This window comes from Hemicordylus capensis, chromosome 2, assembly GCF_027244095.1.
Source record: "Hemicordylus capensis ecotype Gifberg chromosome 2, rHemCap1.1.pri, whole genome shotgun sequence".
Taxonomy (NCBI): Eukaryota; Metazoa; Chordata; class Lepidosauria; order Squamata; family Cordylidae; genus Hemicordylus; species Hemicordylus capensis.
In genome coordinates this window covers 55,640,987-55,661,109 of record NC_069658.1, presented here as the reverse complement: position 1 = coordinate 55,661,109, position 20,123 = coordinate 55,640,987, and positions in this window count along the sequence as shown.

Genomic DNA, 20,123 nt, shown 5'->3' with positions numbered 1-20,123 from the left:
CAGTGCTCCCCGAGGTCATATTGCTGGCAGAACAGCCAGAAGTGGAGACCGCTATTTAATTTCTGACTACCCTTCCCCTGGAACAGCCTGCTGACCTGCCAACATTACTTCTTCTATTCCCCACCACCACTGGAATAGCTGCCCCACATTCAACCAAGGCGCCCCTGTCTCCCCATCTCTAGATGAACCCAAACACATAACTATTTCCACCCAATCTCACCAACAGTGAAGTGAGCAAGAATCATCTCTAGCCGTTCAAGGTAGTATGTCGACCCCAGACCTCAGCCCCACTCCAAAGGCCGCCTCCAAAGGCCGGCCTCCTTTGGCAGCTGGCTTCAGCAGCCACGCCTCTGGCTGCAGCCCACTCTAAGAAAGGACAAGATCTCAAAAGCCCAATGGGTATGTCTCACACCCACACCAATCAGGCAGTTTGGCCAGGTGCAGAGTATATCTGAACACAATCAGAGTGAGTTCTGCCCCTGATAGCAAACAGGCTACAGCAAGGAGGACAAGAGCAAAGAAAAAGCCTTGGCCAGACCTTTCTCCACCCAGAGGAGAGTGGAGCGCAGAAGCCAGATAAGAACTCCTTACCCCCACAGCCATCTTCTAGCCACCTTTCTGACTGCCCTCACCCTTCTAAATGACCTCACTGGACAGCTTTCTGTTTATAGATAACAGCAAGATCTCTGAAAATATCCTTAAAACAGATATTATTTTTCCTTTGGCTTTTTTGTATTGTTTTGTCTAATACTAGGTATCAAATAGTAGATTAACATTTGCCCTTTTCTTTAATAAACATGGATCCAGTTTCACTATGATTAATAATGTTTGGTGTGTTAGGTTTAAAGATGACATGGTATCTTTATATAATCTGAAACCCTACAGTTTTCTGATTCTGTGAGATACTGATGTTTGTACATGTCTGATGTCATAATGCTGCTGGTGGAAGAAGCCAACGTTACTTCTAATTAGTGGCTGATGTGACGCTCATGGGACATAGATACAAAGACTTGCTTGGCCCATATGCCTTCCATGGAAAAGACTGATGAGACATGTCTGACAGGTTCTCTGCTGAAAGCTTTCCCAGCTTTGGAAGATGACAGTGAAGATTTAGATGCTTTTGTGGCTTTGGATGAAAGAGATGACATTCAATTCACAGAAGAAAGTTTGAAATGCTCTTGAGACATTTGTATGCAAGAGGTACTCACAGTTATCTACAGCAAGGGCAGTGAAGGACCTGAGGTTAAAAAAAAAAAAAAAAAGCTCCATGTAACAGAATGCAGAAGGGAAGAACGTGCCCTAAATATGTTTGATACAGAATTCAGCCATTTTGAATTAAAATATTCCATGTGACAAGCCTAGAAGTAACATCACCACACATTGCTGTATTTTCTGTTTCCAACTGGTTATATACAGTGCAATGAGAAACATGTTATTAATTGCTAATCTATTCTGTCCTTTTCAAAGCATCATTTATGATTAGGGGAGAATTAATCAATATTTCTGTAAGCCTACACAGAATATTGATTATAATAAATACAACCCAGGTACCTGATGTTTGTTCACTATTCATTTCACATTTTCAGTAGGTGTTGTTAATCTTACTGAACCTTTGTTTACAATTTGCTGGAGATTGCTTAGCACAAGCCATTTCTTTTTTCTTTTTACCCTCTCCCCTGCCTAGAATTTCTCAGTTTTGATGGGTATATTTAATTTTTTACTTTAATGCAAGTTTGAAATATTAACTTTGAAGGCTTTCTGTGTTCACCTTCAACAACTCAGTCTTTATGTCCTCATTGCAATCCAGGCTGGAGAATAACACCTTCCCTTCCTTCCTTCCCTCCCTCCCTTCCCTTTTAGCCAATCCAATAGCAGCAGCAATAGCTGGGAAATCTTGCTGGAGTCCTCAGTTCATCCTGGCACTACTGCTACAGCATTGTCTCAGAGACCCCGGGGGAAGTAGCTGTGTCCATAAATTTTCAAGTACTTCAGGTACCTTGGAAAAATTCTGTTTCCCAGGGTCCCTGGTGCTTGGACACTGTCATAGTAATGTCCTAGGTGCCAGCAAGGGAGGAAAGCAAGAAATGCATGCCAATACCACCAAAGCTACCACAATCACAATTTTATTTATTTATTATTTCTCTGTGTAAACCGCCCTGAGCCATTTTTGGAAGGGCGGTATAGAAATTGAATTATTATTATTATTATTATTATTATTATTATTATTATTATTAAATAATAATAATAGGCACCCTGGGTGCAGTTCCAAAAGACCTTGAAGAGCACCTCAACACCATAGGGGCCACAGAAATCACCACCAGCCAATTACAAAAAGCAGCTTTACTGGGAACAGCCTATATTCTGCGACGATATCTATAACAACTGACAATAAAATTCAGCCATCCCAGGTCCTTGGGAAGGACTCGATGTCTGGATAAAACAAACCAGTCAATAACACCTGTCTGACTGTGTAAACAAGAAATAATAATATAATATAATTATAATAATCAACATTGTGAACACTGTTACTGTCAAACCAAGTGAGTGGAAAGAGGCCATGGATCAAGCTACAAGGTTTTCTGGGTAGGGTTTGTGGGGATTTGGATTTGGGACCCTGTTACAGTCCTGATGAGCTTGAAAGCACCAATAGAGCCTGAAATAAACAGAACAATTTCCTGGTTTTTCTAAGGGAAGTAGCTGAGTTTGTCGAAACCAGCTCTGAATAGGGTTCACACAGCATTACTGTAAATATAGCACTGCAGCTTAGTTCCTCTATAGCTGCATGAATAACCTGAAAGTACCTTGCTGCTGAGTACTCTTTATTTGATTACCATCTATTCAAAAATGACTTTATTTCACAGATGTTTCTAACAGAGAGGACAAAGTTAGGCTTTTTAGAGTGAAGGTTTGTTAATTTCTCATAGATATTGCATGGAGATGAAAATATCCTGTAGTCTAGACATCCTTTTTATGACTATCTGCCTCTCACCAGAGAGCATTTCTAGGAATGTTTTCTGATAAGCTGAAATCAAAACTAGCAGCTCAATAAATAATTGAATAACATAGATAGCTGAAAACTGTGGATTGATCACCATATAAAAATCTACCATATCCTCAAGGTGAATTCAATATGTAATATAATTGATGATTCAAATATGCTGTTGTGCCACAAGAGCCATTTTAAACTACCTTAACTTGATGAAAAATCTATCAGCTATGTGATGCACAAACAGCTTTGCACACACATATATATAACACATGTATAGCCTACCCCACAATTTTTGGTAGTGTGAATTGGTTCAGACCATGTCCTAATAAAGAACATGGATAGGTTTCCTGGGAGGCTCAAAATTCTATATGGATTTCTATATATGGATTCTATATGGATGCCTAGATTTGGATTCTGCGTGGCTAGTTAATTGCATATATTTTACTTCTTGTATAAAATATTACTACTTTTGTATCTTTCTTATGATTGGGGTGTTTTTTTTCTTGGATGGAAAAGAACTTGTGTTTTTGTCAAAATCTCAGAGATATAACATTTCTGGTTTTTACTTATGTTACTAATAAAAGCATTTTAAAAATATTTTTTTTAAAAAGAAAGAACATGGATTGCAGTGTAATTAAGAGATTTGAAAGAGAAAGTGTATGTGCCTGTCAGAAGCTTAGAGGTTGCAAACGAAGATCTGTTGCAGTTAACATAAATGTTTTGCCTACTCTACTGTAAGAAATGGTGTAACTAAGAAGTACTCATGCATCTGGATCCTACCCATGCCACAGATGGTGTTCATGAGCACAATACTGTCCATGTGAGGTGATCTGTGATGAAAGTGGAACACACACACATATCAGAATGTGCAAACACCTGATTTGTGCGATCCATCCTCCTCAAAAAAGGAAGGTTGCCCAAATAAGATGTGCATGTGAATACTCTTATTGTCTTGAGCACAACAATGTAATGAACATAACAGCCCTTATTATTGCCCAGGCTCCAGTATAGTGGCAGGAAGTGTTTCCCCAATGTGTAGCTTGCCTTGACTGCAAATTATGCTCTACATTCAACTTCAGCCTTGCCTGTATCCTTGCTCCTTGTCTCAGATCTGCCCCAGTCTTGCCCCTGCGTCTTTTCCATGTTCTTCTCTTTACATAGGCTTATGGCTTCTTTGATGAACTTCACTTGCTTGCTCTGTGTGCAATTCAGCAATCAAGACTTCTGACCCATGTTTGCTTCCACAGCTCCTGGACTAGCTTGAACTTAACTGCTTCATGCCCTCCTCAACCTTTAACTCCACTGATCATACTTCCGTTGCTCACTAGAAAGTAGTGGAGAAGATGCACAGTATTTCAAAACCCCTGTGTAAAAATTTACCAGCACTGCAATCTCATCCCATCAATAGAAAACAGCAAAAGAGGTTGCTGTATGAAAGTGTGCTTAATTTTGTAATATGGAATCAAACTGTACATGAATCTCAACCTTTATGAAAAGGTTCTGTTTTCCCCAAGCATTTATCTTTAAAAGAAAAGGCTTTCTACAGCAGCAGTGCTCCCTTGCCTCTTCTAAGATGTTTGATGTTGATGATGTTCTTACTTAACTTTTCTTGTAAAAAGATGCAGTGCTTTTATATGTTTTCTAAACTTGCATTACTTGGTGGAGAATAATTAAATCACAAAGTAAGCAAAACCAATGAACAACCATGACAACAAAATTATATTTAAAAATTGAAACTGAACATAATTTCAATTTACCAGCCAACTTACTTAGGTATCACCCTAAGGCATCAACACTGTTTATCACTATCATTCTAGTCTGGCTAGTCTGCTCCATCACCAGCAGCCCAAGCAGTTTGTAGAGAAGAAGCTAACATTAAATTTCATGGATTTATATCTGTGTGTGTGTGTGTGTGTGTGTGTGTGTGTGTGTGTGTGTGTAATGTGGCTATTTTTGTTTCACCACAGAGAATACCATGCTGTTGTTCAGAATAAAAGCCACACAAACAAGAGGCTGGAGGCAAGAAACCTAGAATGATGAATTCAAGTAATTCAGAGAGAAGTTCAAGTAGTTCCTCAAGCAGGTGGAATCTGTTAGAATGCAGGAATTGCCCTCTAAGGATTGCAAGAATTACAGGAAGATGGTTGATTAGGGTCAGACAGCAGCTCAGGGGCAAAAAGGGATAGAAAGGAACTGCTTCCAAGCAATAACAAAATGTGTGTTTGTTTGTTTAAAAAATCTAATACTATGGTAATGCTAGACTTGTCCAGCTGTGATTGTCCCTTCATTAATTGAACATTATCTTCTCCCATGCAAAGGGGAAGGCAGACCTATGGAATGGTGGCAGCAGAAGCCCCTCCCTGCTGAGGCCAAGTCAGATGACAACCTCAGGTGACAAGTAAGCCATGGGGTGATGACTGTGGGTCCCCTGACCTGAATCTCCATGCACCAGCCACTCAACTCATCTTCAACACCAAAAGATGAGAAAGATATTTTGCCATCTCCCTTCCTGCAAACATATCTATTCTTTGCACCCAGACCCCAATGAAGACACGAGACACTTAGCTGGAATTAAATCGGGCCACCACTTTATTTTTCAAATCAGAAGAAGAATTGAGGATTGGCTCTCCATCCCGACCCGCCACATTGTGGAAACTAAATATTCACTGATCCCAGTATATCCACCTAAAGAGAACGGGTGATACACTTTGGCTCCGGCCAGCATCAGCCCTGTGGTTAATGCTGCCATCTTAGCCGACCTATGTCAAAGCAGCCTGCCTCGAGATCACCTCCCTCAAGCCGTGAAGTCCTTTAAGGAGGGTGATCCCTTGGCAAGAAGGAATGAATCCAGGGCCTGTGCTCCTTGAGCTGTGAAGCCTCTAAGGACTGCAAAGGACTCCTCCTGGTGCTTTAAGGTGCTCACCAGAAAATACACTGCCCATTCTTACTGCACTGTGCCTACCATTGGGAGAGCCAGCCTAGCTTGGCACCTCCCCCACCCACCAAATATCCAGAAATGAAGCCAATGCTCCCTGTATATCTCCTAAAAATATATCATACCCCATGGGTGATAAATGCACCCCATCCCCACGGAACAACTCAGGGTGGAGGGAAACAATAAGAACATAAGAACAGCCCTGCTGGATCAGGCACAAAGCCCTCTAGGCCAGCATCTTGTTTCACACAGTGGCCCACCAGATGCCTCTCAGAAGCCCACAGGCAAGAGCTTTGTGCATGCCCTCTCTCCTGCTGTTGCTCCCCTGCAACTTGTAATGAGAAGCATTGTGCCTCTGTTTGTTGGTGTGAGCTATAAAATTCCCTCCAATCAATGTAACAAAACCACCTAATACCTGGTTAATCTTCCTGTGAGCCCTGTGTACCTTACTGGGCTTTAAAGCCCCACGCTAAACTCTGTGCTGTAACAAATCAGACCACAATACACAAACACCCAGGATCCATGATCAAATGATTTCAATGTCCCCAACTGAACAAGGTCCCCTGTCATGGCATGGACATCCCTGGCCTAGTTAACAAATCATTCTCCCCCAAATGGAGCAGGAGAAGGTCTGGGAGTGAGTTGGTTGCAAGGAACTCCTGGACAATAGGCAAGAAAAAAACCAGACACCTCCTACCGATCCAAGAGATCAATACATGACAGCCCAGTCTAAGCTGCATCCCCCATGTGGAATTCCTGGCCCGCTTGTGGGCCCAAAACACAATAGAGTGACCCACTATCAGCACCTTGGCAGGCCACCGGGACATAGCTGTACCTGCCAAAAGAAGTCAAATAAACTTCAAACATCAAAGACTAACAAACGTACTGCTTGAAGGCATTGAAGCGCCACCGCCAATCCTCTGCACCTTGGGCACAGAAAATGCCAACCCACCCGCAGTGGAAGCTGGGCCGATATGGAATGAGAGTAAAGAAAAGGCCCCCACGTGCCAGTCCCCTGGCTTCAGGGCATGCTGCAATATAATCCAGAACTGAAAATGGGTCAAAGGTGAGCTGTTGGCAGCCTAAACAGACATCCAGAAGTGGGCCCCACCAATGAAACATAACACTTGAAAGTTGCCACCGGGCAGATTGTAGAGCCAACAGCTCGATGAAGGGTGACCAGGGGCCCTCTACCCTTCTGAACAGTCTATGAATAGCACAATCTCACAATCTGTACAAAGATGGCCAAATCACACCACTGGATGACCTCTGGGGAACAGCTTGGAAACTGAAAAGCCTCCCCAAAGGCCACAACAATGACTGTGTGAAACAGGGAGACTTCATACACTGACTCACAGCTGAAAGGGAGGAAACCTGGGGATTCCTAGATGTTGTTGACTACAATTCCCAGAAACCTCAGCTGCAATGGCTGAGATGGGAACCTCAGTCTTGTCACAGGCCAGGGGAACTTCCAATTCTGCACAGATGTTCACGAAAGTGTGCAGTAAGTGGGCACATTGCCTGGACCCCTAAGGGCCAACAAAAAGAAAATAATCTAGATAGTGCATGGTGGATCGGGCCCTGGCCTGCTTCTGCACAAACAATTCTAAAAAGGAATTAAATGTCCCAAAATTAGCACAAACAATGGAACATTCCATAGCCAGGGCCTTATCAGTATAGAAAGGGCCCTGAAAGGAGAATCCAAGGAGGTCCTAGTCCCCAGGGTGAACTGACAGGAGCCTAAAAGCTGACTCAATGTCACATTTTACCATAAGGGCACAATGACTTCAGACACGAACAATATGCACTGCCTTGTCAAACGATGTATACCAAACAGAGCAAAGCTTGGCCAGAATACCATCGATAATAGAAGAGCCATTGGGAAAGGATAGGTGATGAATAATCCGAAACTCCCCAGGATGCTTCTTTGGTACCACGCTCAAATGAGAAATGCACAGGTTGGGAAGCGGCAGGGCCTTGAAGGGACCCCAAACTCTGCCAAGGGATACCTCCTTTTCGATTTTCTTAAGTATGACCTCCTCCATGCCCAGGACAGCTCTCAGGTTCCTGGAGTTAACATGCACCCTTGGCAGGGCCGGACTGGGGGCACTGAGAGGGCGGGGGGATATATGTGGGGAGGGTGCCAGGTTTTGAGCAGAATGGGTGGGTTTCACCATACTTTTTTGGTTTCATTTAATTATTTTTTTTCTGTTAATTTTTGATATCTGACCTCTGTTTTCTGTTACTTATAGGTTACTATAAATATCTGAAATGAAGTATCACTTGTAACTACTAAGCACAATTCTATACTAATAAAATAGTATGGATATGTGTGTTCCTATGTAGTCCAGTTCCTGCAAGATTGTTAGAAACTAAAGTGGGTGGCATCTTAATTCACTTTGTGCATCACTCCATAATCCCTGCTTCAGTCCTACAATAGCACTGTTTTTTCTCTCTCCCCACCAATTTCCACAAGATGCCTGCCCTCCCACCCCTCACCCCTATTCACCTACCCAAGAGAGGAAAATTATTTTCAGTTCCTAAAAATATAGACAACATCACAGAATTTCAAAGAATTTAAACATATTGCTGCAGTAATATTTAAAACAACCCTGTACAGGAAGCAAGAATTTTTACATGAAATGGAGCAGGGGAGTGGAGATACAGTGGGGACAGACACAGTATATTTCTAGAGGTAGCTAAATAAAAATTTAAATTTAAGAAGTGTAAATGCTCTGCTCAAAGGTCCTAGGAAGACCCTGGAATCCTTTCCAGCAGCTTATCACACTTCTTTTGGAAAACTGATGTCACGTGTGGTGTAGAGCCAGAGCCAGTGTGTGGTAGGGGTTAGAGTGTTGGAATAAGACTGGGGAGACCTGAGTTCAAATCTCCATTCAGCATGAAACTCACTGGATGACTCTGGGACAGTCACTTATCTCTCAGCAGAACCTTTGTCATAGGGCTTTTGGGGGTATAAGTTAACCATGTGCACTACTCTGGGTTTCTTGGAGGAAGCACAGGCTATACATGTAAAAGGAAATAAATCTATATAAGGTAAAGCAGAGGCCAGCTACAAGAGTGGAGAACAAATGCATTCTGAAATTAAAAGAGCAGCTTGCCTGAACAGCTGGATAAGAGGAAGTACTGTGGAGAAAAGTGAAAGAGATTAAGAGAAATGACATGGGGGGCGAGAATAAAGGGCTTTAAAATGGCTGGGAACAGTGTTCCCTCTAACAGGGATTCCCAGATGTTGTTGACTACAACTCCCAGAATCCCCAGCTGCCATGGATTTTGCATGGGAATTATGGGAGTTGTAGTCAACAACATCTGGGAATTCCTGTTAGAGGGAATGCTGGCTGGGAGGAGAGGGAGAAAATGGGGAGGGCAGAGAAATGGGAGTGAAGAGAAATGATGGGGGTGAAGAGAAATGACAGGGGAGAAAATAAATAACTGGTGGAAGGGAGTGGATAAATGTATGAGACAAGGGCAGCTTAAGTGGTGCAGCGGGGAAATGCTTGACTAACAAGCAGAAGGTTGCCGGTTCGAATCTCCGCTGGTATGGTTCCCAGACTTTGGGAAACACCTATTTTGGGCAGCAGCGATCTAGGAAGATGCTGAAAGGCATCATCTCATACTGCGCAGGAGGAGGCAATGGTCAACCCCTCCTGTATTCTACCAAAAAAGAAAACCACAGGGCTCTTTGGGTGCCAGGAGTCTAAATCGACTTGACAGCACACTTTACCTTTAAGGGCAGCTGGGCTACAGGAGGAGGCAGCCTGTAGTGTTGGGGGGGGGTTGAGGGGAGAGAAGAGAAGAGGCTCATATCCTGCCCCCTGTGGCAACTGAACTCAACAGTATTTTCCAGCAGAAATGCACAGCTTGCGCTATAAACCAACAGTTTACAGTGTTGGCATGCCTTTACTCCCCACCCCACCCGAACACAAGTACCCAGAGGAAACAGCAACCAATTGCGACCAAGTTTTTTTAAATTTTTTTAGCAACAACAATATGACATAATCCAGTGACCCAGGCGAACTGTACAGCAGGGCATGCTGCTCCTATCGCAGGAAAGGGCCTATAGAACCTCCATCCCTAAGTCAGCTGAGCTGCCACCACCTGCCTTACCTTCAGGCTCAAACCCCAAACTGACGGCTGCTCCCGCTTTCAGTCCCTCAACAGCGGCAGCCAGCCAGCTACTTAAGAGGGAGGGAGCCCTTTCCCACACTGAGTGCCCGCGCCAGCAGCAGCAATTCTAGTGGTCCCAGGCAAGCCAATGGCGGCGGCAAACTGAGTCTCCTCAGAGGCGCACGTGGAGGAGCAACTCGTAAGATTGCTAGGAGAGGACTGACGTTGGCAAAACTGGTGGGTGGGGTGTGCGTATTCCAAGCATCTGGCAGGTTTCCTACTCTGCCAGAGGCACATGAAAGGGCAGGCTTGAGTCAAGCCTTTTGTTCTAAGCGCCAGTGCCTCCTTCCAAGTGTGGGCGCCGAAGGCAGCCAGAGGGAGAGTCCTTGGGCAGTGCGCAGCCCCATCCTAGGCACCTGAGGACTGCTGGTCTCCTCCTTTGACACCCTTTCTCTGGCTTACCTGAGGCAACGATTGCAAAGGCTCTCCTAGGGACTGTGCTGGGGGGTGGGACAAAAAGCCCATCTCTGCAGGCTGTTTGGGCAGGCGCCAGGCAGCCATAAGGAGGAAGGGAGCTCACAGAGCAGAGGGAGGGAGGGGGAGGGCACATTGTCAGGAGGCAGCATGGGCCGCAGGTGAGGGGCGCACCAGGAAATTGCCTCCTTGCCCGGCGGGCCAGTCCGAGCCTGACCCTTGGCAGTTGGCATGGAATACAAAAACCAGAACCGAAACCATCAGCCAGATACTTTGCTTTCTCCCTCAGGGGATAATCTTTGATCTGTTCCCGCAGCACAGCCAACTTAATAGGACTAGGGCCCTTTTCCCGCAGCAGCTGGGGCTGCACTCCTGGATCCTTTCCTACCAGCCATGGGGGCCCTGCTAACACTCCTAAATCCCTGCAACCTGGGGCAGTTTGTGCTAGGATGCTTGACCCCACAGTAGCCACAATCATGGCAAAATCTACGGGGGGGGGGGCATGTGCACTGCCCCCGTTGTTGAACTCCAAAGCTGGGGTTGAACCAGCTGCTGAGAAGCCCCAGATGAGGAAGAAGCTGCAGGCGCAGGTGACCTGGAGATGATGCAACCATCATCAAGATGGAGATGCTCATTATAGGGGCTCAGAATCTGAGGTATGAGTTAGATCTTCCTGCACCAGATGGGGTTGCACTCCCTCGGAAGGAGCAGGTGTGGAGCTTGGAAGAACTCCTGAACCAAGGCCTCACCCTGGTATTTCAGGTGGAGGCCATGGCCAGGAGTACTTTCTATCAGCTTCAGATGATTCAACAACTGCAGCTATGCTATTCCTTGAAGAGGATGACCTCAAAACAGTGGTGCATCAGCTGGTAACCTCCAGGCTTGACTACTGAAATGTGCTCTACGTGGGGCTGCCTTTGTACATAGTTTGGAAACTTCAGTTAGTTCAAAATGTGGCTGCCAGATTGGTCTCTGGGGAAACTCAGAGAGACCATATTATCTCCTTTTTGAAACAGCTGCACTGGCTGCCGATATGTTTCCGGGCAAAATACAAAGTGCTGGTTATTAACTTTAAGGCCCTGAATGGCTTAGGTCTGAGTTATCTTAGAGAGCGCCTTCTTTGGTACGATCCCCAGCACACATTAAGGTCATCTGAGGAGGTCCATCTTCAGTCGCCACCAACACATCTGGTGGTGACTCAGGGGCAGGCCTTCTCTGTGGTGGCTCCTGGGCTGTGGAATGCACTCCCAGCAGAAATCCATAATCTGAGTTCATTATTGGCCTTCCGGAGAACCCTTAAGACCTATCTGTTTGGCCTGGCCTTCCAGGGTTTTTAAACTGTACAGATTTGGCCTGGTTTTTCAGGGTTTTAAAAGCTGTTTTAGTTGTTTTAATAATGGTTTTATGTTTTTAGAGTTTTTGATGTTAACAGTTAATTGATTTTTTGTGTTTTTAATGTAAACCACTCTGAGCCATTTTTGGAAGGGCAGTATAGAAATCAAATAAGTAAGTAAGTAAGTAAAGCAACCACCCCACCGAAGCAGGCCCTAATCACCGAAAGGGGCAGCACATCTGGAGATACAGGGCAGACTCCCCCCGTCCCCCAACAGAGAAAGAATTCTTCTCCCAGCAAGAGAAAAATTCAGCCAAATGTCACCGTCAATCCAATTCACAGGACCGAAGGAAGACTTCTGTGCCCTGCTGGATACCGCTGTTCCTTGAGGCCGTAGGTGGCTTGTGCCAACTGCAAAATCACCTCCACTGGTTGCTCCCTCAGCCTGAAAACCAGTGTGAAGATCCCCCTCATCTGCAGCAGCAAACGTGAGGACCTAACTGGTTGCTGCTCTGCATGGACTGAAGGGGAAAGACTAGCATGCATAGCCACGACCAGCCCAAGGCCTGCCCCTGCAAATCCTTCAGTCAATAGGCTGCAGGGGAAAGCTTTGTTCCTCATTCAAACTGAGACTGGGGCAAAGAAATCATGCCCAAAAACGGGTCAGGAATGAGTGGCTGCAGTCTCCTCAATTTTGGGATCAGACAAATCACAGAAGTTTGTTGCTGGAGAAGGGGTGTGTGTGTGTGTGTGTGTTGTGTGTGTGTGTGCACATGCACACCCGTGTGTGCACACACGCATACACTAGGGGTGTGCAAACAGGTTTGGGTGAGAACCGATTCGAATTTGAACCAGTTTGGCTTGATGGTTCTAACAAACAAAACACCCCTTTCAAATCTCAGAACCAGTTCTAGGTTCTAATCGATTTGGAGTTTATAGCCTCCATTTTAGGTTCTGGTGGCCATTTTATGACACTTGTGTCACTAGATTTCATTTGCCGAGCTCCTGCTTCCCTGATTGGCCAGATGTGTCTGGCACTTTGGTAGGCTTTGCAGTGTTGCCAGTTATGGAGAACTGGCACCCTATTGACCAAGGAGGAGGTATAAGGGTGGGGGCTCCAAAGGAGTGAAATGCAACTTGTACTTAAAGGCAAACCCCCTGGGCTTGCAAATGACTCTGTGTCTGGAGGGAGGGAGAGAGAGAGGGAGAAGGAGAGGGAGTGTTCTGCTGCTGCAGCCTTGCTGATTGTGGAGACTGTCTCTGCTTTTTCCAGGTCTGTCCTGCATGCGCCCCCCCCCCCGCTATTTTTGGTTGGTCCTTTCCCATTTTTCTCCCCCTTTGCCTTTCATGGTGATTTTCCCCTGGCTGGCTGTCCCTTTAAAAAAAAACACCAAAAAACCCCTGCATTCAGGGCCTCTCTCTGCTGCTCTAAGCCCAGCTAGTCAGTCAGGTGAGGCCACAGGCCTGAGACCTCCGGCCCAGTTTTTTTTCCCCTTCTCTGATTGACTGTCTTTCTATCTGGGTTGATGCTCTCTGTGTCCCCAGCCTGTGTGTCTATATGTGCGCATGCAGTAAGGCACAAGTTGTGCTCTCGGCCTGCTACCTACCTGTTGCCAATTGGCCTGCTCATTTACCTTTTATTTTTATTTTTTTTGCTGTTATTGAAGCAGATGCTTCTTTATGTTAAAAAAACCCCTTTTGAAGCACACTGCTCTGCAGCTAGCATCTGCTGACTCAGGGAGGGGGGTCCTCAGGGCTCAGACCCTACTAGTATTCCTAGTGTTTTATTCACTAGGAAAACCTAGTGAGGAAAACCTAGTATTCCTGTGTTTTATTTTTTGGACCCTGTGTATCTGTCTCCCTCAGTTCAGGAATTTCTCTCTCTCTAGTTCTCCCAGTATTTTTAATTTTTTATTTTTAGCTTTTAGGCTGTTGGGTTTTTTTAAGTGCACTTTTTGCATGTTTCCGCTCATCCTTTTATTTTCTCTTATCAGTGTTTATTTTAATTTGTAGGGCTTTTTTGGGGGGGGGGGAAGGTGAGTGGGTGGCTCACAGGCTGCTGCAGGAAGCAGAACAAGGGTTCTGAGGGGCTGGTCTGCATTCAGATGTAACCATCTGGTACTACTGGCCCTTTTAACTCCGGTTCTGTGTTGCGTGCAAATGCAATAAATCACTTGTGCTGGACGCCTGATGTGAGCCTGCCGGAGAACAGTGCTGCACGCTGCTGCCAAAGCTGCCCGTGAAGGGAAGAGGGGTGGTGAATCAGGGATGAACCTCTGGCTAAAAAGCAGTGTGTCAGGCAACTGTGGGCAGGGCCAATGAGGCAGGAGGTGGGGAAGAGTCATTGCTCTGCTCACCCAGGGGGTAGGGCCAGCTAGGAGGGCAGTGTAGCCCTCAAGCAGCATCAAGGAGCAAGGTGCTGCTGGGTGGTAGCAGTGATACCCATCTGTCCCCTGTCATCGCCACTGCTGTTTTGGAAAGAAGCAATGAAAAGGCAATTCTACTCCCTTCAACTACAAGAGCCTTCTCAGCACTGTCCATTGTCAGTTAACTTCTAAAGCCAACTCTGGCCTATGAGGGCTCTTCCCCACCTTCCCAGGAGTACAGAATGACCTGTGTGCCCTAAGAGGAAGGCAAGAAAGGAGGCACCCAATTTCCTTGTTTTGATATTGTACACCGCTTTGAGTGCCTCTGTCAAGGCAGAAAGGCGGTATTAACATGCGACAATAAATAAATACATACATACATACATACATAAGACATCCTTTCACAAACCTTTCTTGGGGCCTTTTATTCTAAGATTACTTCATTCTGAGGATTAACTTTATCTCATCCTCGCAAGTCATGCTCAGGAGCTAGAGTAGTATAGTTTAGTGGCTAGAAGTGCAAAAGACAAAATTCCTGAATCTTACCTGAACTATGCACTCACATGGTAGGCTTAGCCAAGCTCCTCTTTTGTTAGCATTGGCGCTCCCTCCAGATGCAAAAGAGGGGCCTACCTTAATGAGTTGTTATAAAGATTATTGAGGTAAAGTATGTGAAGCATTCTGAACATATTCCTGTGATAGAATTTATCCTTATCATTTCCATTCACCTTTGTCTTCTCCTTCTTGCCTTGGGGGTATTTCTACTGATATTTATTTTATATTGACTGTTTAACAACTGCATTTTAAAGGTAACATTTTATTTTTATTATTACATTTATATCCTACTCTCCCTCCAAGGAGCCCAGAGCGGTGTACTACATACTTGAGTTTCTCCTCCTCACAACAACCTTGTGAAGTAGGTTAGGCTGGGAGAGAAGTGACTGACCCAGAGTCACCCAGCTAGTATCATGGCTGAATGGGGATTTGAACTCAGGTCTCCCCGGTCCTAGTCCAGCACTCTAACCACTATAACCACTCTAACCATCATGACAATAGAAGGAAATATTGGGCCTCTTAAGGAACAACTCAGTTATACCAAATTGCGACTGTAGCTTCTAAACAACTGTGCCTTCTATGACTCACAGAATGTTCCAAACTAATGAGAAATCTACTGTGGATCCAGTACATTGAAATTCTATGGCTATGATAATTGGATTCTTCTCAGGTTGTTACATTATTCCCCTAGCGGTGTCTAACCAAAACTGAAACTGCTGTATTCTGCATATTACATACAAATGGAATGTGATGGTTCCTGCTCTGAAAAGCTTACGATCTAACTAAACCTAATCTTCTGAGTCTTGTTCTAATGTCTTAATTATCTTTCTCACTGAGTAAGTATTCTTCTACTCTTGTGTTATCATTAACTGTATGAAGCAACTCCATGTATTAATTGTATTGAAAGTCAATGTCCACATTCCCTTATCTAGACATTTTAAACCTGGGGTTTGAAAGGGAATAATGATTTCTAACCCCACTGCTTTTATAAGGTTTTAAAACTTGAAAAAGCCTGAGGGGTCATTAGATTCAATCTAAGGGATGTGTTTGTTAGTTAATCATTAGCAATAATGCTAATGGATTTTAGCAGGGGCAAACCAGTTTGGGCTTTTGCGTATCTCTTATTTAGTCCTTGTTTCTTTGTGACTTTAAAAAAAAAGGTAGTTACAAAATGAAGTGGGCAAAAGTGAGAACAGTAACCCGGCATAATATAAGCCAAGTACAAAACCTTAAAAATGGAAAGATAAATGAAAGCTTTTTGATTCCTAAATTCATCCCTCTTCACTTCAGCACAACTGACTATAAGAAGGCACATTAAGTTGTACTCATGATCAGAATCCTGTCTGAGTTATCTTTATCATTCACCAGGAGGTCATACAGATACTCCTGAAGCAAGAACTATTGCAGTTCAGACTTCCACAGATCTATGATGTTAAAGCAGCTCAGCCAAAGGATAGAAAAGGCTGACAAACTGTTATGCAGCATCTAACCTGTGTTTCACCTGTGGTTTTGTCCTTTTTTTGTGTGAGTTCCTGTGACAGTTTTCAAGCAAACTGGCAAAATTATTTGATGGCTAGACACAATGGGCTTGTTCACATGGCCAAACTGCGGGTGGGGGGGGGTGTTGGAGGGAAGGCAGGATCCTACCTTCCAGTTTCCAGATAACTAGACCCCCTTGCATACCCACATGAATGGCGTGAGCCATCTCCATAGCTTAGATCGGGAGGGGAAAAATAAAGCTGGGTCCCCCAGTATCCCACAATGCACTGCATGAGCAGTGGAGAGGCAGCCCTCAGTACAGCAACAATGCTGCTCCCTGGATTTGTAAGCCTCAGAACTTTATGGTGATCATGGCCAATGGCCTTTTGGGAGCAGTTAAAAAATGGTGGCGGCACAGACAAGCCCAAGAAGAGGTAGGACAGGCTTTGTTTTCCTCCTACCTCACTTTTAGCCTGGGTAGCAGATCTGGAATAACCAGGCTTGGAGCTGCTGGATCAGGAGGACTCCATAGATTCAGAGATAACCCTCTCCTACCCAGGAATCTCTGGCTGTGAAAACAACCTTACTGGCTGACATCTAACAGCAGTCCATGCACAGCCTCAGTGCTTCCAAAACATTGGCACATTTATGCAAGAGTGCAACTATTGTCCCTGCTCTCCCTGTGCTTCACAAGCATTGTTTGACCCACAGTAACACATCTCCGAGGGCTATGTAGCACTTAGGGATGTGTTTCCACAGGTCAAACAGTGCTTCTGGAACATGGGGAGAATATCAAAAAAGTAATACTCTTGTGTAACTGCATCCGCATTTCAGAAGCACCAAGGCTACTGCTGTGCACATGCGGCTGTTAGGAGCAAGTGCACACATTAGTCAGGCTGTCAATCAATGTGTATAGCATAAAAATTAGTTATTAGTTAATTATTCAATTAAGTATTATTAATTTAATAATGTTTTATTGTTGTATTAGTTTACTTTCAACTATATTAGTAGCAGCTCTGAACATCTGTAGAAAGGCAGAATTTAAAATGTTATATGACAAATAGAGGCTGTTTACACGAGCAGTCCTATCCAGGCTTGGGTAGCCCTTGCTGGATAAGGCTGCTCATGTGAATGCCGGGATCGAGGCTGATCCTGGAGCTTTCGCCCCCAGTAGATCAAATTTTTTACATGAGGTCTTTGCGGGTTTTTTGACAATGAGCACTGCACCCAGAAAAGTGGTGGCATGGTGGAGAAGCAGGTAAGGATCTACTTATCTGATTTTTAAAGGAACCGACCCCACCCTGCCAAAACCAATTCGGATGTGATTGCCTGAGTGGCTCAATGCTTCCCTGAGGAGGTGCTGAACCAGTTTGGGAACATCCCTATTCAGCAGTCTCCCCACCCTGCCTGCTCCCCCCCCCATGGTTGTGCATACAGCCTTATTGATTACTCCTCCCTGGTTCCTGAAGTGCTTTGGTATTTGTAGAGCCTCCAGACTATGCCTTCTGCACATACAGGTTGGGGCAGACTCCATGATAGTAGATTCTACTTGAAAATGGGATGGTCATAATCTTGATGGGCACCTACAAGTAATAACCTGGGAATGGCAAGGATGAATAATGTACAGTTTACCCCCACCATTCTAAGTTGCAAAATACCACAAAGAAAATTGTGCCAAAAATTTCCCTCCATACCAAATATCTGGAGAAAGTCATGACTGCTGATGCTCTGAAATATTTGTTGGGATGCCGGACCTGAATCTAGACACACATAATTAGGTTGGGGTTTTTTTTAAGAGTGATTGACATCTAGACCAGTGTTGTACAGGCACAATGAGAAAAGTTGTACACACTTAAGATGTTTGCGGAGCTGCACAAAATTGTGGTGCTCAGTGATGTTGGGCAACCACTACTGAAAGATACAAATACTACAAATATGTATATACGATAAATATTTATTATACCGCTTTTCATGCAAAGTCCCAAAAGTGATTTATATAAATATAAATAAATAAATAAGGTTCTCTGTCCTTAAAGAGCTCACAATCTACATAAGATAAACACCAGCAACAGACACTGGAGGGATGCTGTGCTGGGGATGGATAGATAGAAGCAAGCAATATAGTGCACTCCAAACTGGGGGAAAGGATCATTTTCAAAGCCCACAACCCCAGATATCTGCTGCAGACTGAAAAGACACAGTTTTGCAGTTGCAAGTGGGGTTCTGGAAGGTGGGGAAGAGAAGGCAAGGGGCCGGGGGTGACCTCTATGCCTTAAGGGGCCTTTCTAGTGGCCTGGCTTCCCCCACAGGCTCTCTCTTATTGCAGCTTCTGTCAATCCTTCACTCCCAATCTGACTGAGATCTTCCTGGGCAAAATGCTCTGTCAGATCCCAGCAGGGAGAAATGTTGGGGGAGGAAAGTGACTGAAGAGGCTGTATATTGTACTCTGGAACCTGGGAGAGTGAAGACAAGTGACTAGGGTTGACTTGGTGGGTTAAACTGCCCCTTTATTTCTTTTCACAGAAAAAAAAAGTTTGAAACTCAAACATACACAGTTTTTCACATTCATTTAATACCAGGAAATGGGTGAAACTTGTAACCAGCAGGCGCAGCCCGTGAACGTATCTCCAGCGGAGGGGCAGTGGGCGGCTTCTTTAAGTGTAAACAGAGCCAGTGCTCCATGATGCCCAGCTGCCCCTGCGGCAGGGAATCACCTCTGCCACTCACCTGGCTCCCACGGAGGCGAGCCCCCGCCAGTGGCCAGGTGAGTGGCAGAGGCGATTCCCTGCCACAGGGGCAGCTGGGTGGCATGAAGCACCGGCTCAGTTTACACTTAAAGATGCCCCCCGCCCCCCGGAGGCATGTTCACGGGCCGCACCTGGTAACCAGCATGCATGTCTTGTAAGCAGCACTTATTCCATCTATGTCAGTTAGTGCAGCCGAGATTAAAAGGACTCCCTCACAACTCTCCACCTCAGGCAGGGAGAAAAAAAATGTGCCAAAAGTAAGTCTCATCACATCACTGGATGATCCAGTCCTGGGCTCTGTCCTCTTTACAATGCAAACTCTCCGGTTAAGAGGACAAAACACCACATTGCAACTCAGATGATCATCTAAGATAGTGGCTACCCCACAGTCTAAACCCTACATTACATCTACTACTTAAATCCAGGGAATGGAATGTATGTTTTTCCATTCAGATGATCATTTGTACACAGGTAGAGGAATCTAATGATGTGTTGAAAGTATCATCTGAACTGGCATCATTACAAACAGCAAGACAGTAGCTAACATTCCATATCCTCTTTTTAGGTACAACCAATTTTCATTTGTGTATTCTTTTTTCAGAATTACTAGAGTTCAAAGTTATCACACACACACACGCCCATTCATACCACCATGCATAGTGCATACCCATGTCAGAGGTTGCAACCAGATATGCATGGTCAAATGAATGGAGTGACCATATTGCAAATGTGTACCTTCCCCAGAAACAATAAAACCTGCTCTATTAAAATAATCATTTGTCTGAATCAACAGAACAGTATAAAGTATGAGGTTTTCTCATGACCAGCCCTAGCAGGGAGGGTAGGGATAGGGATAGGGCAGGTAGGGCTGGTCCTGAGAACCGCTGGGATTGGTCCTGATCCCAGTACTCCTCTGCCAGGTAGCCTGGGTTTGATACTTGGGGTAAAGGTGAGGTAGGAGAGTGCACCGGCATCCTCACTGCTGGTCATGTGGAAGCTTGGGCATCCATAACCCATAGCCTGGGCATGCAGTGTGGCAAGCCTGGCAGTGGCAAAGATCATGTGGGGGAAGGGAGGTTGTGTCCAGCTTTCCAGAATTAAATGGAGGAACAATATCAGC